Source organism: Dromiciops gliroides, chromosome 3, assembly GCF_019393635.1.
Source record: "Dromiciops gliroides isolate mDroGli1 chromosome 3, mDroGli1.pri, whole genome shotgun sequence".
Taxonomy (NCBI): Eukaryota; Metazoa; Chordata; class Mammalia; order Microbiotheria; family Microbiotheriidae; genus Dromiciops; species Dromiciops gliroides.
In genome coordinates this window covers 198,141,318-198,157,463 of record NC_057863.1, presented here as the reverse complement: position 1 = coordinate 198,157,463, position 16,146 = coordinate 198,141,318, and the positions used below count along the sequence as shown (strand labels likewise).

The 16,146-nt window shown below is 33.3% G+C and overlaps 1 non-coding gene across 1 annotated transcript; it reads right to left on the bottom strand.

Moving 5' to 3' along the window:
• Positions 1 to 15,612: 15,612 nt before the first annotated feature.
• Positions 15,613 to 15,719, bottom strand: LOC122752240. Its single transcript, XR_006356025.1, has one exon. It is a non-coding gene; the product is annotated as a U6 spliceosomal RNA (small nuclear RNA).
• Positions 15,720 to 16,146: the final 427 nt, after the last annotated feature.

Here is a 16,146-nt window from a genome sequence, read left to right as displayed (position 1 = left end):
GAACCAAGAGAACATTATGCACAGAGACAATATTACTTGATGAAAAACTGTGAATAACTTGATTACAATGATCCAAAACAATCCCAAAAGATTATTTTATTTTTTTACATATAACGTATTTTATTTTTTTCTGCTACATGTAAAGATAGTTCTCAACTTTTGTTTATACAAGCTTTACAATTTCAGATTTTTCTCCCTCCCTCCCCTCTCTCCCCCCTCCCCTAGACAGCAGGTAATATGATATAGGTTATATCTACATATCTATATATCATATCCATATCCATATATATAATATATATATACACACATTATATATACATAATAACATTAATCCTATTTCTGCATTAATCCTGTTACAAGAGAAAAAATCAGAGCAGTGATGCAAAACCTCAAAATAGAAAAAAAAAACAACGGCACCCAAAACAAAATAAATAGTATGGTTCAATCAGCATCTATACTCCACAGTTTTTTTTTTTTTTTCTTGGATTTGGAGATCCTCTTCTATCATGAGTTCCCTGGAACTCTTCTGTACCATTGCATTGGTCAGAAGAATATAGTCCATCACAGTAGGTCAAAACTCAATGTTGATGATACTGTGTACAATGTTCTTCTGGTTCTGCTCATCTCACTCATCATCAGTTCACGTAAGACCCTCCAGGTTTCTCTGAACTCCTCCTGCTCATCATTTCTTACAGCACAATAGTATTCCATTGTATTCATATACCACAACTTGTCCAGCCATTCCCCAATTGATGGGCACCCCCTCAACTTCCAATTCCTTGCTACCACGTAAAGAGCAGCTATAAATATTTTTGTACATGTGGGTCCCTTTCTCCCTTCCATGATTTATTTGGGAAAAAGACCTAAAAGTGGAATTGCTGGGTCAAAGGATATACACAGCTTTATCGCCCTTTGGGCATAATTCCAAATTGCTCTCCAGAAAGGTTGGATCAGTTCACAGCTCCACCAACAATGCATTAGTGTTCCAATTTTCCCATAGCTTCTCCAACATTTATTATCTTCCTTTTTTGTCATTTTAGCCAATCTGATAGGTGTCAGGTGGTACCTCAGAGTTGTTTTAATTTACATCTCTCTAATCATTAGAGATTTAGAGCATTTTTTCATGTGGGAATAGATAGCTTTGGTTTCTTCATCAGAAAACTGTCTGTTCATATCCCTTGACTATTTCTCAATTGGGGAATGACTTGGATTCTTATAAATTTGATTTAGTTCCCTATATATTTTAGAGATGAGGCCTTTATCAGAAGTACTGGTCTCAAAAATTGTTTCCCAGCTTTCTGCCTCCTTTCTAATTTTGGATGCATTGCTTCTGTTTGTACAATTTTTTTTAATTTAATATAATCAAAATCATCCATTTTGCATCTTATAATATACTCTATCACTTGTTTGGTCAAAAACTGTTTTCCTTTGCAAAGATCTGATAGGTAGACTATTCCTTTCTCTCCTAATTTACCTATGGTATCACCTCTTATGTCTAAATCATGTATCCATTTTGACCTTATTTTAGTATAAGGTGTAAGATGTTGGTCTATGCCTAATTTCTGCCATACTATCTTCCAGTTTTCCCAGCAGTTTTTGTCAAATACTGAGTTCCTATCCCAGAAACTGGAGTCTTTGGGTTTATCAAACACTACATTACTAGTGTCATTTATTACTGCATTTCCTGAGCCTAGCCTATTCCATTGATCTACCACTCTATTTTTTAGCCAATACCAGATAGTTTTGATGACTGCTGCTTTATAGTAAAGATCCAGGTTTGATACCGCTAACCCACCTTCCTGTGAGTTTTTTTTTTTCATTATTTCCCTGGATATTCTTGATTTTTTGTTTTTCCAGATGAATTTTGTTATTATTTTTTCTAGCTGTATAAAATAATGTTAGGTAGTCTGATTGGTATGGCACTGAATAAGTAAATTAATTTAGGCAGTATTGTCATTTTTACTATATTAGCTATGCCTATCCATGAGCAATTGATATCTTTCCAATTATTTAGATCTGATTTGATTTGTGTGAAGAGTGTTTGGTAGTTGTGTTCATAGAGTTCCTGGGTTTGTCTTGGCAAGTAGACTCCCAAGTATTTTATATTATCTACTGTTACTGTAAATGGAATTTCTCTTTCTATCTCTTGCTGCTGAACTTTGTTGGTCATGTATAGAAATGCTGATGATTTATGTGGATTTATTTTATATCCTGCTACTTTGATAAAGTTGTTAATTGTTTCAAGTAATTTTTGAGTTGATTGTCTAGGATTCTTTAAGTATACCATCATATCATCTGCAAAGAGTGATAGTTTTGTTTCCTCCTTGCCTATTCTAATTCCTTTAATTCCTTTCTCTTCTCTGATTGCTAAAGCTAACATTTCTAGGACAATATTAAATAATAGGGGTGATAATGGACATCCCTGTTTCACCCCTGATCTTATTGGGAAGGCCTCTAATTTATCTCCATTGCATATAATACTTGCTGATGGCTTTAGGTAGATACTGTTTATTATTTTAAGGAAAGCTCCACCTATTCCTAAACTCTCTAGTGTTTTTTATTAGGAATGGGTGTTGTACTCTGTCAAAAGCTTTCTCTACATCTATTGAGATACTCATGTGATTTTGGTTGGTTTTCTTATTGATGTGGTTGATTATGTTAATAGTTTTTCTAATGTTGAACCAGCCCTGCATGCCTGGTATAAATCCCACCTGGTCATAGTGTATTATCCTGGTTATCACTTGCTGTAATCTCTTGCTAATATCTTATTAAAGATTTTAGCATCAATATTCTTTAGGGAAATTGGTCTATAATTTTCTTTCTCTGTTTTTGCTTTGCCTGGTTTTGGTATCACCACCATATTTGTGTCATAAAACAAATTTGGTAGAACTCCTTCTTGACCTAATTTTCCAAATAATTTGTATAATATTGGAATTAATTGTTCTTTAAATGTTTGGTAAAATTCACCCATAAACCCATCTGGCCCTGGGGATTTTTTCTTAGGGAGTTCATTAATGGCTTGTTCAATTTCTTTTTCTAATATGGGTTTATTTAAGGATTTTATTTCTTCTTCAGTTAACCTGGGAAGTTTGTATTTTTGTAAATATTCATCCATTTCATTTAGATTGTCAAATTTCTTGGCATACAGTTGGGCAAAATAATTCCTAATTATTGATTTAATTTCCACTTCATTGGTGGTAACATCACCCTCTTCATTTTTGATACGGGTAATTTGGTTTTCTTCTTTCTTTTTTTTAATTAAATTAACCAATATTTTATCTATTTTATTGGTTTTTTCATAAAACCAGCTCTTAGTTTTATTGATTAATTCTATAGTTTTTTTGCTTTCAATCTTATTAATTTCTCCTTTAATTTTCAGGATCTCTAATTTAGTGTCTAATTGGGGATTTCTAATTTGTTGTTTTACTAGCTTTTTAAGTTGCATGCCCAATTCATTAATCTCCTCTTTCTCTTTTTTTATTCATGTAAGCAGTTAGAGCTATAAATTTTCCCTAAGCACTGCTTTGGCTGCATCCCATAGATTTTCTATGTTGTCTCATTATTGTCATTCTCTTGGATAAAGCTATTGGTTGTTTCTATGATTTCTTGTTTGGCCCAAGAATGAAATTATTTAGTTTCCAATTTATTTTCATTCTACTTTTCCCTGGCTCTTTCTTTCATGTAATTTTTATTGCATCATGATCTGAGAAGGATGCATTGACTATTTCTGCCTTTCTACATTTGACTATGATGTTTTTGTGCCCTAATACATGGTCAATTTTTGAAAATGTGCCATGTACTGCTGAGAAAAAGGTATATTCCTTTCTATTACCATTCAATTTTCTCCAGACATCTATCATGTCTAACTTTTCTAGTAATCTATTCACCTCTTTCACGTCTTATTTATTTTTTGGCTAGATTTATCTAATTCTGAGAGGGGGAGATTCAGATCCCCCACTAGTATAGTATTACTGTCTAATTCCTCTTGTAACTCATTTAACTTCTCCTGTAAGAATTTGGATGCTATACCACTTGGCGCATACATATTTAATATTGATATTACTTCACTGTCTATAGTACCTTTAAGTAAGATGTAATTTCCTTCCTTATCTCTTTTAATGAGATCTATTTTTGCCTGCACTTTGTCTGAGATAAGGATTGCTACCCCTGCCTTTTTTACTTTAGCTGAGGCATAATATATTCTGCTCCAGCCTTTTACCTTTACTCTGTGTGCATCTCTCTGCTTCAAATGTGTTTCTTGTAAGCAGCATATTGTAGGATTCTGGTTTTTAATCCACTCTGCAATTCGCTTCCTGTTTTATAGCAGAGTTCATACTATTCACATTCACAGTTATTATTACTGACTGTCTATTCCCCTCCATTCTATTTACCCCCTTTGTACTTTTCCCCACTTCTTTCACCCTATTCCTCCTCACCGATGTTTTACTTCTTACCCCTGCCTCCCCCGATCTGCCCTCCCTTTTTATCACCCCCTCTCTTTTCTTTACCCTTTTCTCCCTTGCTTTTGTCCTCCCTTCTATCAGTCCCCCCCTTTCCCTTCGCCTTTTGCTTCCCTAAAGAATGAGTTAAGTTTCTTTATCCCAATGAACATATATGTTATTCCCTCTCTGAGTCAAATCTAATGAGAATAGGGTTGAAACAATGTTCCCCCCTCCTTTCTTTCCCTCTATTGTAATAGGTTTTTTTTTCCTCCTCTTCATATGATATAATTCATCCTATTCCACCTCCTCTTTCCTCTCTTCCCCATAGACTCCCTTTTTAACCCCTTAATTCTTTTGTATCATCACATCAGACAATTTATATTTATACCCTCTGTGTAAAGTCCTTCTCTCTGCCCAAATACATTTACAGTTCTTAAGAGTTATGAGTATTATTTTCCTGTTTAGGGATATAAACAGTTTAACCTAATATGGTATCCTTTTTTTTTCCCCCTCTGTTTACCTTTTTAAACTTCTCTTGAGTCTTGTATGTTGAGATCGAATTTTCTATTCAGTTCTGGTCTTTTCACCAGGAAAGATTGAAAGTCCCCAATGTCATTAAATGTCCATCTTTTCCCCTGAAAGAAAATGCACATTTTTGCTGGGTAATAGATTCTCGGCTGCAATCCAAGCTCCTTTGCCTTCCGGAATATCATATTCCAAGCCTTGCGGTCCTTTAATGTTGAAGCTGCCAGGTCCTGAGCAATCCTGACTGTGGCTCCATGATATTTAAATTGCTTCTTTCTGGCTTCTTGGAGTATTTTCTCCTTCACCTGATAATTCTGGAATTTGGCTACAATATTCCTTGGAGTTTTCCTTTTGGGGTCTCTTTCAGGAGGTGATCGGTGGATTCTTTCAATGATGATTTTGTCCTCTGATTCTATGATATCAGGGCAGTTCTCCTTAATCATTTCCTGGAATATGGTGTCTAGATTCTTTTTCTGGTCATGGCTTTCAGGCAGTCCAATGATTCTCAAATTGTCTCTCCTTGATCTGTTTTCCAGATCAGTTGTCTTTCCAATGAGGTATTTCACATTTTCTTCTATTTTTTCATTTTTTTGATTCTGCTTGACTGATTCCTGGTGTCTCATGGATTCCTTATCTTCCAACTGTCCCACTTTAATTTTTAAGGCATTGTTTTCTTCAGTGAGATTATGCACCTTTTTTTCCTTTTGGCCAAGTGAATTTTTTAAGGCTTTGTTTTCTTCAGTGAAATTATGTGCTTCCTTTTCCAAGCTGCTGATTCTTTTTTCATAGTTTTCTTGTTTTGCTTTCATTTCTCTCCCCATTTTTTCTTCTACCTCTCTCATTTGATTTTTAAAATCCTTTTTGAGCTCTTCCAGAAAGGCTTTTTGTTCTTGAGACCAATTCACCTTCCCTCGTGAGGCTTCAGATGTAGGCAATTTGAGGCTATTGTCCTCATCTGAATTTGTGTTGTCTTCTTCCCTTTTGATACAGAAGCTCTCAATGGAGAGGGCTCTTTTTTGCTTCTTACTCATTATTGCAGCTTATTTATTTATTTTTTAAGTTGAGGTATGCTCTGGGGGGACCAGGGTCCCTATTTTGGGCTTCTTGTGCAGGGGTATAGGTGCTGTGTGACCGGGTTTTTACTCTGAGGCCTTTATGGTGTGTGGAGATCTCCCCCGCCCTGCACTTCCTGTCTGATTATGCTGGGCCAGCCAGGCGCCGGACCCCGGCGTCTGATCCCGCCTGACCCGTTAATTGCCCTCCTGGCCGGTGCAGGTAGGTTTTTCCACTGTCCTTCTTGGCCACCAGATTTTTGTACCAGGTTCCAGGGGCCTCAGTTGTTCGGCTGTGGCCTGCAGCTCCTGCTGACTTGCCCCGATCCCCTTGGCGCTGGGTTGCTGCCCTGCGCTGGGCCTCCCTTTTGCCCGAGTCAGACCGACCTTTTCCTGAAGTCTTCTAAATTATCTCTGGTTGGAGGATTGTGTCTCTCTGTCTCTTTGCAGGTTCTGTCATTTAAGAATCTGTCCAGAGGCTTGATTTAATGTTTGTTTTGAGGCAACAGAAGGAGAGCTCAGGCAGCTTGCTCCTTCCTCTCTGCCATCTTGGCTCTTCCTACCCAAAAGATTATTGATGAAACACTATCCACCTCCAAAGAAAGAACTGATATTTATTGAACCCAGACTGAAGCATGCTATTTTTCATTTTCTCCCATTTTTTTGTTTTAATCAAGTTTTCCTATACAAAATGACAAATATGCTAATGTTCATAATCATACATGTAAAACCCATAAATGATTGCTTGCCACCTCAGGGAGGGGGAGGGGAGAGAGGGAAGGAGGGCTAAAAATTGGATCCTAAAATTATGATTAAAATGTTTATTACATTTAAAAACTTTTCAAAAATTAAAAAAAAAACACAAGAATTGCACATCAAAGTAATGCCCATCAGTTGGGGAATGGCTAAACAAACTGTGGTATATGATGGTTATGGAATATTATTGTGTTATAGGAAATGACAAGCAGGATGATTTCAGAAAAGACTGGAAAGATTTGTAATAACTGATATGTAGTGAAGTGATGAGAACCAGAATAACATTATACACAGAGACAGCCATACAACAATACAATGATACAACACAATCCCAAAGAACTTTTGAAACATACTTTACACCTGCTAAGAAAGAACTGATATTAATGGAAGAGACTGAAGCATGCTATCTTTCATTTCTTTAATTTTTTTCTTTTATTCAAGTTTTCTTGTATTAAATGACTAATACATCATATACCAAAATAAGGTCACAGTGTGTACATGATTTGACATAACGGGTATTACAATAGGCAAATTAGGAGAGGAAGGAATAGTTTACCTCTCAGATCTACGGAGAGAAGAATTTATGAACAAACATGAGATAGAAAATATTATGAAATGGAAAATGGATCATTTTGATTGCATTAAATTAAAAAGGTTTTATACAAACAGAAGCAATGCAGCCAAAATTAGAAGGAATTTTTCCAGGAAGTGTTTCTGATAAAGTCCTCATTTCCAAAATATAATGAGAAATTAATCAAATTTATAAGAATGCAAGTCATTCCCCAATTAAGAAATGGTCAAAGATATGAAAAGGCAGCTTTTAGATGAAGAAATAAAAGATATCTATTGCTTTAATGAAAAACAAATGTTCTTGTGGGCGTGGGGGCAAGATGATGGAGAAAAGCCAGGATGTTTACTGGAACTTTCCAGAGTTTCGCTCAGAAACAACACTAAATCAAGCCTATAAGCAGATTCTGCAACTTCAGAAACTATAAAAAGAAAGACACTATCATCCAACTTGAGAATATTTAGAAAATTTCAGAGAAAGTCTGCTCTCTTGGGTGAAAGGAGAGCACAGTGCAGCTTTGCACAGCATGGAGGGATCTGGGTAAATTAGCAAAAGGTTCTTGAATGCAGCACAAATCACCAGTTCAAAATGCTTGGCTCTGGTTCAGAAAGCTGGTCACATAGCAAGCCAAGTTTGAGACTCACCAGCCCTAAGAAAAAATCTCCAGGGCCAGATTATTTTACAAGTGAATTTAAATAACAACTGATTCCAATATTATATAACTTGTTTGGTAAAATAGGTGAAGAGGGAGTGTTACCAAATTCCTTTTATGACACAAATATAGTGTTGATACCTAAGCAAACCAGAGCCAAAAGACAGAAAGAAAATTATAGACCAATATCTCTAATGGATATATATGCAAAATTTTTAAACAAAATATTAGCAAGGAAATTACAGCAATTTATCACCAGGATAATACACTATGACCAGGTGGAATTTATGCCAGGTATGCAAGGCTGGTTCAACATTAGGAAACCTATAAACATGATGAACTACATCAATAACAAATCTAACCAAAATTATATGATTATCTCAATAGATGCAGAAAAGGTTTTTGTCAAAATACAGCACTCATTAATCGTAAAAAAAACATTAGAGAGCAAAGAAATAAATGGAGTTTTGATTAAAATGATAAGCAGTATATAACTAAAACAATCAGCAATAATTATGGGCTTAAGTGAGAGACATTCCCAATAAGATCGGGGGTGAAACAGAGATGTCTATTATCGCCGCCATTATTTAATATGCTCGCTTAGTAATAAGGGAAGAAAATGGAATTAAAGGAATTATAAGAGGCAAGGAGGAAACAAAACTATCACTCTTTTCAGATGTTATGATGGTTTGCTTAAAGAATCCTGGAGAATGAACTAAAAAACTACTTGAAACAATTAACAACTTTAGCAAAGTTGCAGGATATAAAATAAATCCATATAAATCATCAACATTTCTATACATGACTACCAAAGCTCAGCAGCAAGAGATAGAAAGAGAAATTCCACAAAGTAATTGTAGACAATGTAAAATATTTGGGAGTTTACCTGCCAAGAAAAAACAAGGATTTCTAGGAACACAATTACAAAACACTTTTCACAGAAATAAAATCAGATTTAAATAATTGGGAAAATATCAGTTTCTCATGGATATGCCAAGCTAATACAATTAAAAAGACAGTTTTACCTAAATCAACTTACTTATTTAGTGTTATACCAATCAGACTACCTAAAATATTTTTCAGAGCTAGAAAAAATAATAACAAATTTCACCTGGATGAACAAATGGTGAAGAATATCAGCAGAACTAATGGAAAAGAAAAAAAAAAACACAGGAAGGTGGTATAGCCATACCAAATATGCTATGAAGTGGAAGTCATCAAACTGTTTGGTAAAGGAAAAGAAATAGAGTGGAGAATTACTGGAATATCTTAGGCACAGGAGACAGTGGAAAATGATTATAGTAATCTACTCTTTGACAAACACAAATGCTCCAGCTTCTTGTATAAGAACTCAGTATTTGACAGAAACTGCTGGAAAAACTGGAGGATAATATGGCAGAAACTAGGCATAGAGCAGCATCTTATACTGTATACCAAAATAAGTTCAAAATGGGTACATGATTTAGACATAAAGCATAATAGCAAAGGCAAATCAGGCAAAAACAATATTGTTAGAAACAGAAAGGAATAGTTTACCTCTCAGATCTATGGAGAGGAAAAGAATTTGTGACCAAACAAGAGACAGAGACTATTATGAAATGTAAAATGGATGATTTTTATTTCTTTAAATCAAAGTTTTTTACAAACAGGAGCAATGCAGCCCAAATTAGAATTGAATTAGAAATATAGGAAGCAATTTTTACAGCCATTGTTTCTCATAAAGGCCTCATTTCTAAACTATATCAGGAACTAAATCAAATTTATAAGAATGGAAGTCATTCTCCAATTGAAAAATAGTTAAAGGATATGAACAGTTTTCAGATGAAGAAGTCAAAGCTCTTTTGCTTTATGAAAAAATGTTCTAAATCACTGTTGATTTGAGAAATGCAAATTAAGCAACTCTGAGGTAACACCTCACACTTATCAGATTGGCTAATATGACAAAAGAGAAAAATAATAAATGTTGGAGAAGCTGTGGAAAAAATTGGAACACAAATGCATTGTTGGTGGAGCTGGGCACTGATCCAACCATTCTGGAAATTAAGGAAATGCCTAAAAATTGGAGAATGGCTGAAGAAGTTGTGGTACATGAATATAATGAAATACTTTTGTGCTGTAAGAAATTATGAGCAGACAAATTTCAGAAAAACCTGGAAAGACTTAATTGGACTGTTGCTGAGTGAAGCAAGCAGAACCAGAACATCATGCACAGTAAAAAGAATATTGTGTTATATTTAGTTGTGATAAATTTAGTTCTTCTCAGCAATACAATGATCCCATACAATTTTAAAGGACTCATAATGGAAAATGTTCTCCACATCCAGAAAAAGAACTGTGAGATGTGAATGCAGATTGAACTCTGCTATTTTGACTTTTTGTGAGTTTTTGAGGTTTTTTTCCCTTTTGTTCTGAATCTTCTTTCACAACATGAATAATGTGAAAATATATTTAATGTGATTGTACAAAAATAAGCTATATCAGATTTCTTGTCATCTTGGGGAAGAAGAAGTAAAGGGAGGAAGAAAAAATTGGACCTTGAAATCTTATAAAAATGAATGTTGAAACCTAATTTTACGTGCAACTGGAAAAAATATAATACTATTAAGAGTTTTAAAAAAGAAACCTTCAGAAGAAAAAAATTATTTTGGGGTGATGAAGACTATTTCAATTGCTCAGTCAAATATAGTCCTAAATTTCTCTCCAGAATTTTTGGACCATTTCTCTATTTCAGCAACACTACTTATTCATTTTTTTCCTGTTTAGAATTTTATTTTCCATGACAAAAAAGGAAAATAATAAATGTTGGAGAAGCTGTGGGAAAATTGGAACACTAATTCATTGTTGGTGAAGCTGTGAACTGATCCAGCCATTCTGGAGAGCAATTTGGAATTATGCACAAAGTGTGATAAAGCTGTGCATGCCCTTTGACCCAGCAATACCACTTTTGGGTCTTTTTTCCCAAAGGAATCATGGAAAGGAGAAAGGGACCCACATGTACAAAAATATTTATAGCTGCTCTTTATGTGGTGGCAAGGAATTGGAAGTTGAGGGGATGCCCATCAATTGGGGAATGGCTGGACAAGTTGTGGTATATGAATACAATGGAATACTATTGTGCTGTAAGAAATGATGAGCAGGAGGAGTTCAGAGAAACCTGGAGGGACTTGTGTGGGCTGATGATGAGTGACATGAGCAGAACCAGAAGAACATCGTACACAGTATCATCAACATTGAGTGTTGATCTACTGTGATGGACTATATTCTTCTGACCAATACAGAAGAGTTCCAGGGAACTCATGGTGGAAGAGGATCTCCAAATTCAAGAAAAAAAAAAAAAGAACTGTGGAGTATAGATGCTGAATGAATCGTACTATTTCTTTTGTTTTTGGCGCTGTTGTTTTTTTCTATTTTGAAGTTTTTCATCATTGCTTTGATTTTTTCTCTTATAACATGACTAATTCAGAAATAGGATTAATGTTATTATGTATGTATATATATATACATATATATGTATATATATATATACATACACACACACACACACACACACACATATATATATATATATATAAAACCTATATCAGATTACCTGCTGTCGAGGGGAGGGGGGAGGGAGGGAGAAAAATCTGAAATTGTAAAGCTTGAATAAACAAAAGTTGACAACTATTTTTACATGTAATGGGAAAAAATAAAATACTTTATTAATTTGAAAAAAATAAAAATTTAAAATAAAAAATTAAAAAATAATTTTATTTTCCAAATTACATGTAAAAACAAATTTTGAGATCTTTTTTTAAACTTTGTGTTCCAACTTCTCTTCCTCCCTCCCTTCCCACCCACACCCCCAAGAACACAAGCAATTCAATACAAGTTATACATGAGTAGTCATGGAAAACATCTCCACATTAGCTAGCTCGTGAGAGAATACAGACAAAAACAGAACTTCAGATTAAGGAACTATCAAAAAAACTATGTTTCAATATGTTTTCAGATACCATCAGTTCTTTCTCTGTATATAGATTGCAATTTTCATAAGTCTGTCAGAGTTTATATTGGATCATTGCATTGCTGAAAATAACCATGTCCTTCCCAGTAGATCATCTTACACTATTGCTGTTCTTTTATATGCAGTGCATTTCATTCTGATTAAGTTCATGTAGTTCTTTCCAGGTTTTTTCTGATAGCAACCTGTTCATCATAACCTTTATACCTTAAACTCGACAAAGAATTTTCTTCACAATAGCCCACCAAAGTAGCTACCATACATCTTGCCATTATAATCAAGCCTCATAATCATTTCCCTCCATCCTATTCCCTTCCCATTGTATTTACTCTATTTTCTATCTCCTTTTACCCTATTCCCCCTCAAAAGTTTTTTGCTTTTGACTGCCCCCCCCCTTCCCTCCCTTCTTTCTCCCTTCCCTTCTGGCTTCTGCCAGTCACGGACAACCATGGATCAGTGCTCTATCCACTATGCCATCTAGCTGCCCCTCTACTTGCTTTTAATTGTTAGACTGCAAATTGTTATTAAGGGGAAAAAACAAAACAATACAATGTAGTTAAATCTGAAATTCCACATGAATTTTCATTGATGACTCTTTGAAATATAAAAAAGGACACATTATAGTCTAATGGAAATTTCAAATTTATCTATAGGGTTCTTAGCGAAGCCCAGAGTTTCATGGAAAGGTCTAAATACTGTAGTTATATTTTTTTAACTTATGCATGAAAAGAGATTTCATTGTTTTGAGATTGATATTTCACATTAACTGATTCTCTATAATACTATGTGATAATTATTGAAATCATTGTGAAATATGGAATGCATCATGTTTCACTTATTCTCCTGATCACGGACAATTCCATATAGCATTCAGCTATCTTAATACACATTGTAAGCAAAGCTAGTGTGGTTTGCTAGGTTCTTTTGAGTTACTAAGGTGACTCTCAATTCTTTTAAGACACTGATTAGATGCCTTTCTCACATCTACTATGTAATGTGTCTTGTCTGCCCCTGACAAATGGAGTTTAAGCAAATCTTCTCAAGTTATTTACTCCTTTTTGTAGAGTGGCAGTGGTGCTTAACATTGAAGAACACCTTTCAACTTAGCCTCAAAATAAACAAACAAAATGGTCCTTTTGAAGATTTTAAAAAGAGATGATCTATTAGAAAGCTTCTTAGCCATCCCTGCTCTTTTTGCTGAATCTATAAAGAGAAGAAAGGTCAATTTCCTTGCTTGTAATTTTAATTTTATTGGATAAAATGTTTTAAATACTGGTTTAAGGAGCTCTGCCCAAATAGATTAGGAAACTTGTTTAAAAAATAAGCAGCAGGAAGAGTACTTTGAAGGACTTAAATTCTTTACTAATAACAACAAAGAAAAAAATGATTTAAATGTTGAAAGAATTTCCTATATTCTCTCTCCCTCTCCCTTACCCTTTCCTTTTCCCTCTCCTTGCCCCTCTCCTTGAACACTTCCTCCTTCCCTCTGTCTCTGGCTCTCTCTCTCTCTCTCTCTCTTACACACACTACTAGAATTCTCTGCAGTTGAACATGGTACTGTGAGTATAAAACTTGAATATTACCTAAGACAAAATTTCTTATACTAAAGACTACATGTTTAGATTATCCATTTCCTGAAAACCAAAACAAAAACATCTTAAAGTAATTGTCCAACATGTGAGCATTTCTTTCTACAATAAGAAACTGCAAAGCTGTTATGCGATTGAGCCACCCCATAGATTTTCTTACAAGCTCTTTCTAAGTTTTTTTTTCTGATGTTCCTTGAATATGAAACTACACAATGCACCTCTTTTCCAAGCAATTAATTCTATGTAGGACCAACATATGAGAAATATGGAAATTTAGACATCTCTGTGGAACAAGAAATATTTTATTCTCTTATGTATAACTTACAATTTTTCCCTGACTGATTCATTTTTGAAAGACAATATTTGTCCTTGAGGTCTTATGTGGTACTAGGTACACAATAAGCATTTAATAAATGTTTGCTAAGTTTAATTGGATTAAACTGAAAGAGCTTCATTTTCCTCAGTTCTCTTCTGAATAATACATATGCATATGTTTGTAGTCCTATCCATGTCAACTATATATCCATCTATTTATCTGTCAGTTTCTATATCATGCTATTTATGGGGTAGCATAACATATTGTAACCAGCATTGACATTGTAGTTAGGAAACTAGGTTAAATATAGCTTCTAATATTTACTAATTTTATTACCCTAAAAAATTATTAGCCCCATAACATTTCCAGAAATTCTTAGCAGATAGACCACCATTTGTTTTGTAGAGAGAATTCATTGCAGTGGAGAAAATAGAGAAAATTTAAAAATTCTCCTTAATCTACCATATATTAGAAAATGATTAACATTATCCATGTGGAACACACACACATGTGTGCGTGTGTGTGTGTGTGTGTGTTTCTAATAGATGGCAGAAAGAAGGGGATCAGGGATGCTTGACTATATTATATTATATTATATTATATTATATTATATTATATTATATTATATTATATTATATTATATTATATTATATTATATTATATTATATTATATTATATTATATTATATTATATTATATTATATTATATTATATTATATTATATTATATTATATTATATTATATTATATTATATTATACTATACTATATTATACTATATTATACAATATTATACAATATTATACAATATTATACAATATTATACAATATTATACAATATTATACAATATTATACTATACTATACTATACTATACTATACTATACTATACTATACTATACTATACTATACTATACTATATTATATTATATTATATTATATTATATTATATTATATTATATTATATTATATTATATTATATTATATTATATTATGTTATATTATATTATGTTATATTATATTATGTTATGTTATATTATATTATATTACATTATATTATATTATATATATACACACACACAAACACACACATATTGCACATCATTCACAGTCTTGCAGTCCTCCATTATTTAACATCTATTACAAAGTATTTAATAATCTCCTCATACAAACATACATGTATGTATATATATGTATGTGTGTATATAAATAGATAGATTAATTGATAAATGGATAGATATATTCTAGAGAGACGTTTATTTACTATAAATATACCTGTAGATATATGACATAATTAAAGTTGTCATCAGGGAGCATAGTCCAAAATACAAGGATGAAGTCTTTTGATCATCCTTACTTAAAGGTAGGACTGGAATGATCAATGTATAGCAGAAAAGCTTACTAATTCTGAATAACTTATAGAAGGTATTTGACTTACACAAAAATAAACACACTCCATTGTGTAATATTTTCAAAATCAGACAATCAATATTTTAAAATATTCCTCATATTAGTACTAAAGTGAAAGTAAAGTTGAAATAAGTTGAGTTCTTGAAAAAAATTATAGTTCTCAGTATGATATAATAAATATTTTATCTTTACCAGATCCAGATGAGGAAGGGAAGGAAATAAAAATTTATCTGCCACCTCCTACATGCCAGCATTGTGAAAAGCACTTTAAAATAATTATTTCATCTCATCCTCACAACAGGCCTTTGAGGTAAATGCTTCACGAATTTGCATGTCATCCTTACACAGGGGCCATGCAAAACTTCTCTGTATTGTTCCAATTTTTGTATATGAGCTGCCGAAGTGAGCACTGTAAGTTTTATTATTATCCTCATTTTACATTTGAGAAAAGTGAAGCTAAGAGTTTGAATACTATCACAGGATCATAGTGCAAGGAAGTGTATGAGGCTTGAATTAAACTAAAGTCTTCCTGACTCCAAGGCCAATGTGTCATTTAGTTACCAAGCTAAATTTTAAACTAAAAATAATCATGGGAAATACTTGAATTATTTTAAATCTCATAATAATGCAATATGAATGATGTTATCTATTATGACACTGAGGAAGAATATAAGGGCCTTGAGTATAGATGCTTTATTTTTGTGATTGTTTTTTTCCTTTCCATCTAGCACAATATCTTGAATATATTGGGTCCATAATAAATTCTGACTGATTGATTGATTGTTGTTACTGATAAAAGAACACTATTTAGAATGAAGAATATGATTTGATGTTCAG